The following is a 15,979-nucleotide window of genomic DNA, read 5'->3' as shown; positions in this document are numbered from 1 at the left end:
TCTCACATTTCATTTATCTTTTCTCTTTTGTCTTACCTAGAAAATTTGGGTAGAGCATATCACTTAGAGAAAATAGTACACACATCCCAGGATGACTCCAGAGGACAACTGACTTCTCAGAGGCCCTTTGAGAACAGTATCTTGCCATCTCCTGAGGATTCAGCAAGGTTTTTATTTATTAACAGTAGAAACCAACTTGAGCTATTTTAAGTTAAAAGGGGGAACTATATGAGAGAAACCTCATTTTTCCTCATTCAGTTTTCTCCTTAGCATCTGGCTTTCTTGGTTGTTCAAACTACAGGCAGCTGAACTAGGACATTACAACTTCAGTTTCTACTGTAATATAGTTCCAGTTACATAAAAAGACTGAAGTCTCTCTGCTTCTATCCCTGCTTCCAAGTTCCTTGGGAAGACCATTCAGTTTGGGTCAGTAGGCTACCCCAGTCTAGTCATTGGCTAGAGTGGAGCCGGAGAATGTCATGCACAATTCTGCCATAGGTGAGAGGACCAGTAAAAAGTTATCAGGATGCCCCTCAACCAAAGAATGTACTGTGGGATGGGTACACTGTGAATACATGCTGTTCCCATTGGTTAATAAATAAAGCTGCATTGGCCTATGGCAAGGGCAGGATGGAGCCAGGTGGGAAAATCCAAGAGAAATAATGAAAGGAGAAAGGAGAGTGGGGGTGGAGGGAGACGACAAACTACCGTCCAAGGAGCAACATGTAATGGAATTCAGGTAAAGCCATGGAACATGTGGTGCTACATAGATAAATAAAAATGGGTTAATTTAAGATGAAAGAACTAGCTAGAAAGAAGCCTGCCATAGGCCATACAGTTGGTAATTAATATAAGCCTCTGAGTGATTGTTTTATAAGCAGCTACAGGACCAGGTGGGATGGATCAGAGAAACTTCTGCTACAAGAATGCATAAAGAAAATGTGGCATATTTACACAATGCAGTATTACTCAGCTGTTAAAAACAATGACATCAGAGAATTTGAGGGCAAATGGATGGAACTAGAAACAGTCATCCTGAGTGAGGTAACCTAGACCCAAAAAGATAAACATGGTATGTACTTACTCATAAGTGGATATTAACTATAAAGTAAAGGATAACCATGCTACAATCCAAACCCAGAGAGACTAAGTAACAAGGAAGGCACAAGCAGGGACACATGGATCTCTCTGGGAAGGGGAAATAGAAGAGATCTCCTGGGTAGACTAAGGGAGGGTAGGGATGGGAACATGAGGGATTGGGTTGGGGGGTGGGGGTGGTGGAGAGTACTGAAAGAGAAGTCTTGATATGGGGGGCATTTTCAGGTCAGATAGAAACCAGGTGCAAGGGAAGCTCCCACAAATCTACAAGGATAACCCCAGCTAAGACTCCTAGTAATAATGGATAGGTAGCCTGAACTGACCATCTCCTGTAATCAGATTGGTGACTACCCACCCCAATTGTCATCAGATAGCTTTCATCCAGATAGAAACAAATGCAGAGACACACAACCAAGCACTGGGCTGAGCTCAAAGGATCCTGATGAAGAGAGGGAGGAAGGATTGTACAAGCCAGGGGGGTCAAGATCATTACAAGAGAACCCACAGAAACAAATAACCTGGGCTTATAGGAGGTTATAGTCTGGACTGACAGCTAGGGAGCCTACATGGGATTGACCTAGGCCCTCTACATATGTGTGACAGTTGGGTAGCTTGCTGTATTGTGGGACTCCTAGAAGTGGGAGCAGGGTTGTCCCTTAATGCTTTGGCTGGCTTTGGGGAACCTATTCCTCATACTAAATTGCCTTGACCAGTCTTAATACAAGGGGAGGAGCTTAGTCCTACCTCAACTTGATATGCCATGTGTTGTTGATACCCAAGGGAGGCCTGCCCTTTTTTGAACAGAAACAGAGGAGGAATAAACTGGGGGGAGGAGCATGGAGTAGAAGGGGGAGAGGGAATGGGAAGAGAGGAGGGAGGGGAAACTACAGTCAGGATGTAAAATAAATGAATAAATTTAATTTAAAAAAGTGTATCAGGAGCCATCAAAAGGTTCCAAAAATGTGTCTGAAAAATATTTCTCTGGTGGCCTAGCACCAAGTCAGTTCTCATCTCCTTTCTTGCTTGTAGTTCTCAAAAATAAGCTTGGAATATTATAGAAGACAATACAGGGATGAAACTACCCAAGAATGGAATGTAGCATCTTACGTCAGATAAGCACTGCCCAGACAAAACAGACCTTTGTTCTCTCCTCTGGGAGCAAGATGTCCTTTAAAGTTTTGATATGGGTTCCTAAGTAGCTTAATTACAGGGGGTATGCTTGGTATAAATAAGGTCCTGGGTCCCAGCACCAAAACCCAAACTGAACCAATGAACCAAACAAATAAACACCCTTGCCTAGTGATTCATGATGTGCCTAGGGTATACACTTTGGGTAGGCTGTCTTTTCCAGTTCTTTAGCTGTGGAGCCAGTGGTACATGGTCTGTCAATAATCTACCCAAATGTTGTGTAAAGTTTCCTCCAGTAGTGAAACATTCCATCCATCAGGGAAACTCCCTTTGATAGCTATTCTTTGTATCGACTTGACTATATCTGGAATTAACTTAAACCCAAGCAGCTGGGTACACTTCTGAGGGGATTTTTCTTAATTAAATTATTTAAAGTGGGAAGACCCACCCTAAATCCAGATCTTTTGAGGTGAGATCTACCTTAAATCTGAGCTCTGCCTTCTGTTGGCAGCCTATATCTTTTGCCTGTGTGTCCTTTGTTCTGTCAAGTTCATTCCTTCACTAGCATAGGAGCCTACTTCTTCAGGATTCCAGAGGATTACATTTTTTTTTTTAAGATTACATTCTTAATGCTAACCATCAAGGCCTATTCCTTTATTTGGCTACTTCCTCCTCCTGAGGCTGACTACTAAAGTCCAGCTATCAAAGTATTAAAGTCTAGTGTGGTGGTATTCTAATTGTGCTGAAATGTGATTTTGATTGTATGTTAATAAATAAAGTTGCTCGGGGGTCAGAGCTATTAGCGCCATAGACAGAGTGTGGCAGTAGTGGCACACGCCTTTAATCCCATAGATCTCTGTGTGTTCAGGGATACAGCCAGCATTGGAGACATATGCCTTTAAGACCTGGGGGGCTGTACATACAGACAGTGACGAGGCAGTCACGTGTTTGGGTTTCCAACCAATGAGAAGGCAGAATGGCTATGAAACGACTTACACACAGGGAAATAGCTCTCTTTTGGGAAGCTGGAACCACCGCAGGAAGAAGGGTGAGATTTTAGCTCTGAGCTTTGATCTCTTGGCTTTCTCTTTTACATTGGTTCTGTGTTTCTTATTTAATAAGACGGTTGGTTACATCTACAGTCTAGCAATCAAAAGCTGCCATTTGGCTACCCTAATTAACATGCCCAATCAAAATTAAACACCTCATCCTAACATGGGGTTTCCCCTTTTACCTTTATAAGCTGCCATTTGCCTATGGGTCACATCTTCCCTCTCTATCCATAGGTAGTCCTTTGTCCCTTCAGGACAAATACCCCTTCCTCCTGTCCCTTGTCCTCTATCTTCTGCCCTTTGTCCCTCTGGGACAAATAAATATCTGTTGTGCTGAGAACTTGGTTTTGGGGTGTCTTGTGCTTATACTGGTCCTTTCACTGGAGACCAGGTAAGACATCCTGCCTCATGGACTGAACAACTCCTGGATTCTTGGAACTTCTGTTGGTAGATAGCCATTGTTGAACTAACTGAACTGTTAAGATCAATCTATTTGAGTCTATTTAATGGTAAATAAGGATTTATTAAGATATGAATTGAATACAGAACTGAATAAAAAGCTGTTCTGACCAGGAGCAAGTCCACCTGGTGATTCAGTCAGACCAGGAAGCAGGCAGCAGGGAGAAGAGGTCACAAAAAATGGCAAAAAGTACCACCACCTTCTGGCCCTGTAGCCCAAGGTCATGGGTGGAGCAAATATCACTACATTTTCCCTTTTTGTCTAAATAAGAAAGTTCTAAATTTAATACAAACTATATACAATAAGAATGATTATCAGGCCAGTGGTGGTGGCACACGCCTTTAATCCCAGCACTTGGGAGGCAGAGGCAGGCGATCTCTGTGAGTTCCAGGCCTACAGAGGTCTACAGAGCAAGATCCAGGAAAGGCACCAAAACTACACAGAGAAACCTTATCTTGAAAAAAACAAAAAAAAAAAAAAGAAAGAAAAGAAAAAAAGGATTATCAAGTATTGTCCAGGAAAAACAGGGTAATAACATAAACAAAAATGGAACTACAGAAATGTCCAGATCATAGGTAAATGGAAAATTACTGAGATTACTACAATAGCTGTCCTATCCTGAAGATTCTAACTCTGGTACTTAATATGTCCTAGCTAAGATATAAGAAGATTATAAGTTGAAAGAGCTAGCTAATATAAGCTGAAGCCATAGGCCATACAGTTTGTAATTAATACAAGCCTATGAGTGATTATTTTATAAGTGGCTGCGGGACAGCAAGTGGGGGAGATTTGTCCCGATCACAGGGCCGGGTGGGACACAGAGAAACTTTCCTCTACACTGGACCATAGCCTGTAAGCAATTATAATATATATATATATATCAGTCTGCCTTCTAGAGGACCTAATACAAATTTGGGTACCAGAAGTGGTTCTAAAGGATGGATTTTTTTAAGTATATGCAATAGGCTTTCCAGTTTGCTGACACCTAGTTACTGAAACCTTTCCTAGAAGCTCTGAGTGCACTAAAAACCCATAGTCTGAACTATTTCACAAACTTAGCAAGATGAATGTGATTCTACAATTGTGAGAGGCAAGGAATTTAGTGACTCTGTATATAAAACTTTTGACAATTTGTGGGGAAAAAAGGAAAATAATGATGTTGGTTGGTTGCTCCTAGCATCTCTGGATAAATTGACAAAAGAAAAGAATGAGCTCTGTGATAAAATTAACCAGTTTCTAGCATCTCAGGACATAGTGATGATGAAGGTAACAATGAACTTGTGATAACTCTGTGATAGCTGCAGGTGCTCATAAAGAGTCTGGTTTCTAAGTGTGCCCAGGAATCTTCTCTCCAGCAGCTACAGAGCTCAAGTTACAGAAAATCAAACTGAAGCCTTTTATTGTAAGACTGACTGAATGACATACCTTGGAGCATGTCCCTGGTTAAAGGAAGGACATTAGTTGGTAGTGACTAATACACTCCTTAAGACAAAAGGTGAACAACTCAAAACAGTTTCACTAAGTTCCTGAAACTGATCAGATTCACTAGGTCCTCTCTACTCAGAGTAAACAGTAAGAAAACGCTGAGAGCCACTCCCAGACAAGCCACGCTGCAAAGCAGCCGCAGAGACTACCCGAGCAGCCTAAAAGAACAGAGACCAATGGGGCTGCCTGGAAGAGGTTTAGGCCAACTGAGCCACCTGGAAAGGACCTTCTTCAGCCTGTTGAGCTGCCTGAAGGCTGTGTAGTATGTTCCAGGTTCCAGCTTTGGTAAGCTGTCACCTGTGCTGGGATATAGTGATACAGCCGTCTGTGAGTCATTTCTGTAAGTAACCTGTCACCCAAAATCCCATAAGTAACCCCAATAAAACTCACTGGTTCAACAAATTGGACTTTAGTGGTATCTGTACATTGGTCTGTCATGGGCTTCCTGTCTGGGGTGAGTGTAGACATGTGTGTTTCTTCTTCCCAGGAAAAGTCTTAACACACAACATGACGACAGCTTAAGTCTTGGAGAGTCAGTTCATAATAGTCTAGGCTTCGTTTGTCCTTCACTGCTATAGTAAGCAATAAATCTGCTTCATATAACTTTCACATTCAAGTATGTTATGTTTCAGTAGTCTGTCAATGTGTGCAGTCCATAGCACACTATAGGAAAAGATTTAAACTCCATTTCTCATGGTCAACATTGCAATGACCTTTTCTATCCTTCAAGCAGTGGGAGTCTCCAGTTGGCTATTAGTAAACCTGTTTCACTGTGTCCATTACATAAGCTCAGTACTACATGCCTTATGGATCCTGGCATGGATCTGTGGGAAAAGCAAATGTGCTGAGAGATAGTCAAGAATGCAGTTTTCTGTATTATATGGGTGTATTTTCTTGACAAATCTGATGTTGGAGGTCAGACTAAAGGTGAACTAGGAGAAATACTGGTATTTGTGAATACATTCTCTACAAAAATAAGCAGTGATTAATCCTTTACAAGTGACAATGATTGTTCAAAATAATTAATTTTGCAGCCAGGTGATGGTGGCAAACACCTTTAATCCCAGCACTCAGGAGGCAGAGGCAAGTGGATCTCTGAATTCGAGGCCAGCCTGGTATACAAAGTGAGTTCCAGAAAAGCCAGGACTAAACAGAGAAACCATGTCTTGAACCCCCCTCCAAAAACAGACATGAAAGTTATGAGGATTATTTGTTGAGAAGAATAGTTTCATTGGCAGGAGGGGGTAAGAGAAGGTAATGGGTGGTAAAAACAAATAGGATTCATCATTCGTATGTATGAAACTTTCAGTGAATAAAATATAAATTTAAAAAAGAATTTTAGGGCTAAAGAGATGACTCAGAGGTTAAGAACACTGGCTGTTTTTCCAGAGGTCCTGAGTTCAATTCCAAGCACCCACATGGTGGCTCACAACCATCTGTAATGAAATCTGGCTCCCTCTTCTGACCTGCAGGGATACATGCAAACAGAACACTGTATGCATAATAAATCAATAAATCTTTTTAAAATAAAAGAATTTTATCCCCTTAAGGTTTTGCTCAACAAAATTGGCAATAAGTTTACAGGCTTATAAACAGGCTGATTCAAATAATGTCTTCCTAAAAATATGGGCGTGTATTCTTGTATTTTAGTTCCCTCTTATGAAGAAAGTAGCAAGAATTTGTTTGCTGCTTCTTCAGAAACACCTAGCTTTCCTGTACACTGAGTTTCAGTTTGTACTAAAAGAGGACAGAAGAGACATGGTCAGGGACAAAGGTAAAACATAGTGAAAAATAATCCTTTTTTATTGTTGTTGAGACAAGGTCTTGCTATGTTGTGGTGATATATTGTGTACCCTAATAAAATTTGCCTGAAGATCAGAGAACAGAACAAACCACTAGATTAAACATAGATGCCAGGCACTGGTGGCACACACCTTTAATTCTAGCACTCAGGAGGCAGAAATCCATCTGGATATCTGAGTTCAAAGTGACTCTGGACTACATGAGATTGACTCAGTCTAGGAGAGAAATAGAGCCAGGTGGTGGTGGCACACACCTTTAATCCCAGTATTTAGGAATCACACACCTTTAATCCTAGCACTTGAGATCCCATGCCTTTGCTACCAGTATTATTTGGGAAGCACAAACGCCTTTAATCTCACCACTAAGAAGGAAGTCATATGGCTGGGCAGAGAAAGGTATATAAGGCGCAAGGAGACAGGAACTAAAGCCTTTTTTGGTTGAAGGCCTTTTCCAGCTGAGGAGTCCTAGAGGTAAGATGTGTCAGTCAGTGGCTTGTTCCTTTGTCTCTCTGATCTTTCAGCATTTCCCCCAGTATCTGGCTCTGGGTTTTTTATTATAAGACCATATAGATTTCCAGCAACACTCTGTAGCCCCAATAGGACTAAAACTCAAAATCTTCCTGTCTCAGCCCTCTAAATACTGGGATTACAAGCGTGTGTACTGGTCTATTTCCTTTTAGAAAATGCCCCCCAAAGTATTCTATTTGGAAAATACATGAGTTAGTTTATAAAATTATGCCATTAATTTATGACTTGTGTGTGCTTAATATATATGGATATGAAGGAGTAAAATATTGAGGTTTAAATATCACATATAAAGAGTTACATGACAGAATTTTATAATAAATGGGGAGATAATTGTCTATTTAGATCTTATCTGTAAAATATTCCATTAACATAAAACAAGAAAAAATTTAAAAACCCAACCTTTTTCCTGCTATCTGACAAACATTTTGGCAAAAGAAAATGGCCATTCCATAAAAATGACCAGGCAGAAATAACTTTACAGAGAGAATTGAATCTTACTTAGGAATACCATTTTAAGGACTTAGAATTTAGTAGAATTAGGTTTCAACTTAAATATCCCTTCTTTTCTTATTCCTTTAGTTTTAGTTAAAAGCTCTTGCTCTGAATTTGCCTAATCATAAGGTACACACTTACACTTAGTTAACAGGTTTTACATTATCAATATGACATTTAGATTTGAGGATCCTATATTTCATCTTACAATCCTATCTTCACCATCTTTTCTTTTTTAAGCACATATTTATTATATTTCTCCATGACTACTAAGAGAGTAACCTTTGCTGGGTGTGTGGTTCTCACTTGTAATGCTAGCACTTGGGGGCTGAGATAGGAGGATCATGATTTTAAAGTAGTCTGGGGGGCTGGAGAGATGGCTCAGAGGTTAAGAGCACTGACTGCTATTCCAGAGGTCCTGAGTTCAATTCCCAGCAACCACATGGTGGCTCACAACCATCTGTAATGAGATCTGGTGCCCTCTTCTGTATATGTAATAAATAAATAAATCTTAAAAAAAAATAAAGTAGCCTGGGTTACATATCAGGGGATACAAACCAACTAACCAACTAACCAACCAACCAACAAAATACAAATGCCTACTGCAACAAAAAGGCCATAAGCTCTGCTGGGACAGGGACTATTTCTATCTGGCTTATATTTGCATCTTTGGGACTTGTCATAGTGCTGGGCATATAATAGGTATTTTTGTTTTGTTTTTTGAGACAGGGTTTCTCCATGTAGCCCTGGCTATCCTGGAACTCTCTCTGTAGATCAGGCTGGCCTTGAACTCACAAAGATTCACCTGCCTCTGCCTCCTGAGTGCTGGGATTAAAGTCTACATCACCTCTGCCTGGCTTTATTACAAGTATTTCATGATTTGTGGAATGAAAGAAAAAAATGATTCCAACATTTAAGTAATATCTAACAAGCATAACTGAGTGACACATGCCTCTCAGGTGTATTCAGCTGTGCAGACTTGGGAGACCAAGGGAGTAGACTCCTCTCAGACATATTATTTTACTTACAAAGGGAGAGTGCCAGGTTTTTTTTCTACCCAGCGTGCTTAGTTCTCTGGGTAGAGACTGGAGCCAAACTAATTGCTCTGATTTCTAATATTTTAATGGCTACTCTATGAGGAAATTTAAGCTCTTGACCAAATGAACAGTGTTAAAAAGGAAAGGCTGTCTCTTGGAGGCTTCCACTAAAGGCCTACATCTAAGGTTGTTGTCATTATTACCAAAAGGAAGGGAATACCACACGACCTGAACTTTGAGCAGAAGTGATACAGAATCTTGGAGTCCTGGAAGGATGCTGCTCCTGCTACTTAAGACCTGTTAAGTGGAAAAACCTTGGAAGCTGGATGTTCTCAAAAAAGGAGCCAAGTTCACTTGGCTTTAAGCCAAATTTTGACTTTCACCACTAATCTTGTCATTCACAGGCTTGAAAGCACCAAGTATGGCTTGAAAAAAATCAGAGCTTCATTTGGTGGCCTGGAGTAATAACTGCCACATCCCCAAGCAAGCTATGAATTGTTATGGAGTCATAAAAACTAACTAAAATTTAGTTCAGGAAACATTTACATCTAGATCTGCTGTGAGTTAAGGAAATAAAATAAGGGAAATTTCCAGCATTCAAATGCTTTTAAGACAAAATAATCAAAGACATAACAGTGCACTAGTGCCTTTCATACATGTGGTTATTGACCAAATATGGACAACTCTAAAAATAAGCTCTCTAATCAAGATTCTAGATCAAGATTGTTGCTGGAACTGAGCACAGGAGCATATCTGATATCAAGTTCTCAGAAAGCTTTGGCAAAATAAATGAACCATGCTCACTGAGAAGCAACTGGAAGAGTAACTTAAACAGGAACCCATACACAGATACCACCCACCTCTAGAAAGAAATGGCCTCAAAAATGAACATAATCCAAAGTATTTCAGTTTGCTTTGAGAATCACAGAGAAAAAAATTAATAAAGATGCATCCTTCTGTACAATCAATATGCTCAATAACAGCTGTTTCTGAAAGTCAACGTTAGTGGTCACATCAGGGTAAAGCCAAGACCAGTCACTCCTGGAGTGACATAGACACACCACCTGGATCCTGGCTATGGTGCATGCACCTACCCTGTGGCTCTAATTTACAACTATGTGATATCCTATGTCTATTCAGCATGCCCCAATTTTTCTTTGAGTCAGAAAAACAGGTGAGTGACCCACCTGTCAGAAACTGCCCACTCTCCAGATTCTGTTCTCTAGACCTCAGGTACAGGCCACACCAGTCAGAAGAACAGGTGAGTGACTTGCCTGCCAGCTGAACTGCCCCACTCCCTAGATTCCGTTCCCCCAAACCCATTCCACTTCCCACCCCTCCCACCTCATTGCCAGCCCTGAGACCAGGCCCTGCCCCAAACCCTGGGGGACTCCTGCTGCTCAGGTGCAGGCCACAAGAACAAAGACCAAGTCAGTCAAAAGAACAAAGACCCCCACTGCTGTACCAAAGGCCAAGCTAACCTCCAGAAGGCCAGCTCCCAACTTGGACAGAGACTCCCTACTAGATCAGAAGTCACATCGGCTGCCAGAAATCCAGGCCACAAAGACTAGAAGACTAAAGAAGAAACAGAAACCAAGGAACAAAACACCCCTGCAACAAGGACAAACTCAGAAATCAAGACCTAGACCTAATCATCCCAAACCCCAGATGCCTAAATGCCAGTGTGAGAATACAGTCAACAACAGCCAGGGCACTATAACATCACCAGGAGCCAGCTATCCTACAACAGCAAGACCTGAATATTCCAATGAAGCCAAAGCACAAGAAAAAAAAGAAACATTAAATCAACTTTATGAAGATGATAGAGGGCCTTAAAGAGGAAATGAAAAACTCCCTTAAAGAAATAAAAGACAACCAAAAATTAGAGGAAATCAATAAATCCCTTAAAGGAAACAAACAAACAGGTGAAAGAAACTAGTCAAGACCTAAAAAATCGAAGTAGAAGCAACAAAGAAAACATGAACCGAGGGAGTTCTAGAAATGGAAAATCTGGGTAAGTGACCAGGAACTACAGATGCAAGCTGCAACAACAGAATACAAAAGATAGAAGAGAGAAGCTCAGATGTTGAAGATACTACAGAAGAAATAGATTCATTGGTCAAAGAAAATGTTAAATCTAAAAAACTACTAACACAAAATACCCAGGAAATCTGGGACACCATGAAAAGACCAAACCTAAGAATAATAGGAATAGAAGAAGGAGAAAAATCCCAGCTCAAAAACCCAAAAAAATATATTGAACAAAATCATAGAAAAAAATTTTTCTGATCTAAAGAAGGACATACTGAGCCGGGCGGTGGTGGCGCACGCCTTTAATCCCAGCACTTGGGAGGCAGAGCCAGGCTGATCTCTGTGAGTTCGAGGCCAGCCTGGGCTACCAAGTGAGCTCCAGGAAAGGCATAAAGCTATGCAGAGAAACCCTGTCTCAAAAAACCAAAAAAAAGAAGAAGAAGAAGAAGAAGAAGAAGAAGAAGAAGAAGAAGAAGAAGAAGAAGAACATACTGATAATGGTGGAAGAAACTTATAGAACACCAAATAGACTGGATCAGAAAAGAAAGTCCCCATGTCACATAATAATCAAAACACTAAACATACAGAAGAACAAAGAAAGAATATTAAATGCTGCAAGGGGAAAGGGCCAAGATATAAAGGCAGACCTATTAGAATTACACCTGACTTCTCAACAGTCCAGAAGGGCCCAGACAGATGTCTTGCAGACTCTTATGAGACCGTAGGTGCCAGATCAGACTATTATACCCAGCAAAACTTTCAATCACCCTAGATGGAGAAAACAATATATTTCATGACAAAGTCAAATTTAAAATTTCTATCCACAAATCCAGCCCTAAAGAATGTACTAGAAGGAAAACTCAAACCTAAGGAGGTTAATAACACCCTTGAAAACACAGGCAATAGATAATCTCACACCAGCAAAATCCAAAAAAAGGGAAACACACACATACCACCACCACCAACAACAACAACAACAAAATGACAGGAATTAACAATCACTGGTCATTAATATCTCTCAATATCAATGGACTCAATTCACCAATAAAAAGACACAGGCTAACAGAATAGATACAAAAGCAGGGTCCATCCTATTTGGTGAATACTAGAAACACCTCAATATCAAAGATAGACATTACCTCAGAGTAAAGGGTTAGGAAAAGATTTTGGAATCAAATGAACCTAGGAAGCAAGCTGGTATAGCTATCCTAATATCTAACAAAATAGACTTTAAACCAAAATTAGTCAAAAGAGATAGAGGAAGTTTCATACTCATTAAAGGAAAAACACCAAGTTGATGTCTCAATTCTGAACATCTATGCCCCAAATGCAAGGGTACCCACATTTGTAAAAGAAACATTACTAAAGCTGAACTCACATATCAACCCCCACACATTAATAGTGGAGGACTTCAACACCGTACTCTCGCCAATGGATAGGTCACCCAGACAGAAACTAAATAGAGAAATATTGGAATTAACAGACATTATGACTCAAACAGACCTAACATATCTACAAAACATTTCATCTGACCACAAAAGAATATACTTTCTTCTCAACACCTCATGGAACCTTTTTAAAATTGACCATATACTAGGTCACAAAGCAACTCTCAACAGACATAAGAAATTTAAAATAAACCCCTATATTGGATCACCATGTATTAAAGCTGGATTTTAATAACAGAAACAAAAGGAAGCCTACAAGTCATGGAAACTGAACAACTCTACTGAATTACCACTGGGTCAAGGGAGAAAGAAAAGACTTCCTAGAATTCAATGAAAATGAAGGCACAACATACCCAAACTATGGGACACAATGAAAACAGTGCTAAGAGGAAAGTTCATAACACTAAGTACCATAAAGAAATTAGAGATATCTCATACAAGCAAATTAACAGCATGCCTGAAAGCTCTAGAACAAAAGAAGCAAACATATCCAAGAGGAGTAAACAGCAGTAAATAATCAAACTCAGGGCTGAAATCAATAAAATACAAAGAGAACAACACAAAGAATCAATGTAACAAAGAATTTGATGTTTGAGAAAATCAACAAGATAGAAAAACCCTTATCCAAACTAACTAAAAGAGAATATCCAAATTTACAAAATAAGAAACAAGGAGGTGGGGACATAACAGCAGATACCAAGGAAATCCAAAGAATCATTAGGTCATACTTCAAAAACCTGTACTTCACAAATGATTTTTAGATTGGAAAAAATCTAAACAAAATGGGCAATTTTCTTGATTGTACAACTTACCAAAATTAAATCAAGATCAGATAAACAATTTAAATAGACCTTTATCCCTAACAAAATAGAAGCAGTCATTAATAAGTCTCCCAACCAAAAAAGCCTAGGGCCAGATGATTTTAGCACAGAATTCTACCAGTCTTAAAGAAAAGCTAACACCAATACTCCTCAATTATTCCACAAAATAGAAACAGAAGGAATACTGCCAAATTCATTTTATGAAGTCAGCTATCTTGATACTTGAACCACAGAAAGACACAATAAGAAAGAATTATAGACCAATTTCCCTCATGAACATTGATGCAAAAATATTCAATAAAATACAAATTGAATCCAAGAACACATCAAAAGATCATCCAGCATAGTCAAGTGGGCTTCATCCCAGAGATGCAGGGATGGTTTAGCATATGAAAATCTGTCACTGTAATCTACTATATAAAAAAACTGAAAGAAAAATGCCACATGATCATCTCATTAAATGCTGAAAAAACCTTTGAAAACAATCCAATACCCCTTCATGATAAAAGACTTGGAGAGATCAGGGATACAAGAGACATACCTAAACATAATAAAGGTAATGTACAGCAAACCAAAGCCAACATCAAATTAAATGGAAAGAAAAAGCAATTCCACTAAAATCAGAGATAAAACAAAGGTGTCCACTCTGTCCATATCTATCTAATATAGTAATTTAAGTTTCAGCTAGAGCAATAAGACTACTAAAGGAGATCAAAGGGATACAAATTGGAAAGGAAGAAGTCAAAGTACCATTATTTGCAGATGTTATGATCGTATACATAAGCAACGCAAAAAATTCTACCAGGGAACTCCTACAGCAGATAAACACCTTCGGTGAAGTAGCTGGTTACAAAATTAACTAGAAAGAAAAGAGGGAAAAAAAAAAAAAAGAACAAGTTAGTAGCACTCCTATATACAAATGACAAACAGCCTGAGAAAGAAATCAAGGGAACAACACACTTCACAAAGCCACAAATAATGTATCTTGTTGTAACTCTAACCAAGCAATTGAAAGACCTGAATGACAAGAACTTCAAGCTTTTGAAGAAAGAAATTAGAGAAGAAGATATCAGAAGATGAAAGATCTCCCAAAGCGGATGCTGAGGGCGCAGTTGGCCCGGTGCGTGGTCCTCATGGCCGCGCGCGTGTGTCACGGACCAGCGCGGGATTGGCGGGCCAGTGGAGGTCGCTATCCGCGCCAAGTTAGAGCAAGCCCTGAGCCAGGAGGTCCTGGAGCTGTGCAAAGAGAGCGGCAGCCACACTGTCCCAGCAGGCACTGTGTGGCGGTGGTGAGCTCTGGGTTTGAGGGGATGGGCCCCCTGCAACGGCACCGGTTGGTTCACGCGCGGCGCTGTCGGAGGAGCTGGCTGGACCGCTACACGCGCGCTGGCCATCCAGGCAAAGACCCCCGCCCAGTGGAGGAAGAACCCCCGCACCCCCCCGCATCCCCCCCCCCAGGTGGAAGCAAGAAAACTCGAGGGACCTCCTAATACCCAGATTGGGAGAACAATGATCGGAATGGGCCGAATGAAAAATAAACTCCTAAGTCACTTAAAAAAAAAAAAAAAAGTTGTCATGAGCAGGGCACTGGTAGTACACACCTTTATCCCAGCACTCAGGAAGGAGAGGCAGGCAGATCTCTGAGTTTAAGGCCAGCCTGGTCTACAAAGCAAGTTCCAGGACAACCAGGGCTCACATAGAAACCCTATCTAAAAAAAAATGTTGAGTATCTGGGGATGATAATGAAAATGTGGATTGTAAAATGAGAGTGCCCTGTGGCATGTGAGATGGACCCAGGTCTCTGAGAGCTACAGCTCTAGCTGCCTCATCAGGTCCATTATTTCCCTTGGAGATGATGGAATTGTTTGCTTGGTACAATCTGCAGTGGAAAATTCCTTTGGCTGTGGGAAGATGAGAGGTCTCTAGCAGGGTCATAATTTGGTCTGAATTGGTTATGGACCCTCCTCTTGTTGTTAGTAGCTCATGCTTCTTTCAAATAGCTGCATGTGATAAGAGAATGTGAAAAAGCATACTTGGAGTCTGTATAAAGGCTTAGGGATTGTCCCTTTGCTAGTTGAAAGGCACAAATAAGAACTATTACTTCAGCCTGTTGGTTTGTGGTTTGGGCTGGAAGGGCCTGTGCTTCAATCAGTATGGTGTCTAAAACAATAGCGTATCTTTCTTTTTATACTCCTTCATGCAGGAAGGAACTGCCACTTGGGTACTAAGTATAGGTGGCCTGAGGTAGTGCTCCCTTGTGTATATGTGTAGGTTGAGGTAGTAACTTCTTTAGGGTCTCAATGCAAGAGAGATAGGGAAAACTCTAGGATTGGTTGGGGAGGTTAGAAATGTTCAGAGGTGGGTGTAGCTGAAAAGTAAGTGTGGTGCCCTCTACCAATGATACCTGAAGGGAGAGAACTCGGGACTGGGGTATGTTTGGAGACCCTTGTATGTTAGAAGGGGATAGGTGGAGAGAAGACAGTAATAGGAGACCCAAAGGTTAACTTCTTTGATTCACATGTAAGAAATTCACCTGTGGCCAGAGTGCACAGACAAGAATGCCCTTCCTTGGATAGTATGGTCTAATTTTTTTTTGA

General features: G+C 40.5%; 1 pseudogene; it reads left to right on the top strand.

The window, feature by feature from the left end:
• The first annotated feature begins 11,536 nt into the window (after positions 1 to 11,536).
• On the top strand, positions 11,537 to 14,945 carry LOC143267695 (bolA-like protein 1; annotated as a pseudogene).
• Positions 14,946 to 15,979: the final 1,034 nt, after the last annotated feature.

This window comes from Peromyscus maniculatus, chromosome 10 (assembly GCF_049852395.1).
Source record: "Peromyscus maniculatus bairdii isolate BWxNUB_F1_BW_parent chromosome 10, HU_Pman_BW_mat_3.1, whole genome shotgun sequence".
In the NCBI taxonomy this organism is placed as follows: Eukaryota; Metazoa; Chordata; class Mammalia; order Rodentia; family Cricetidae; genus Peromyscus; species Peromyscus maniculatus.
Note: the sequence above shows the minus strand (reverse complement) of the source record. Positions and strands in the feature narration are given on the sequence as shown.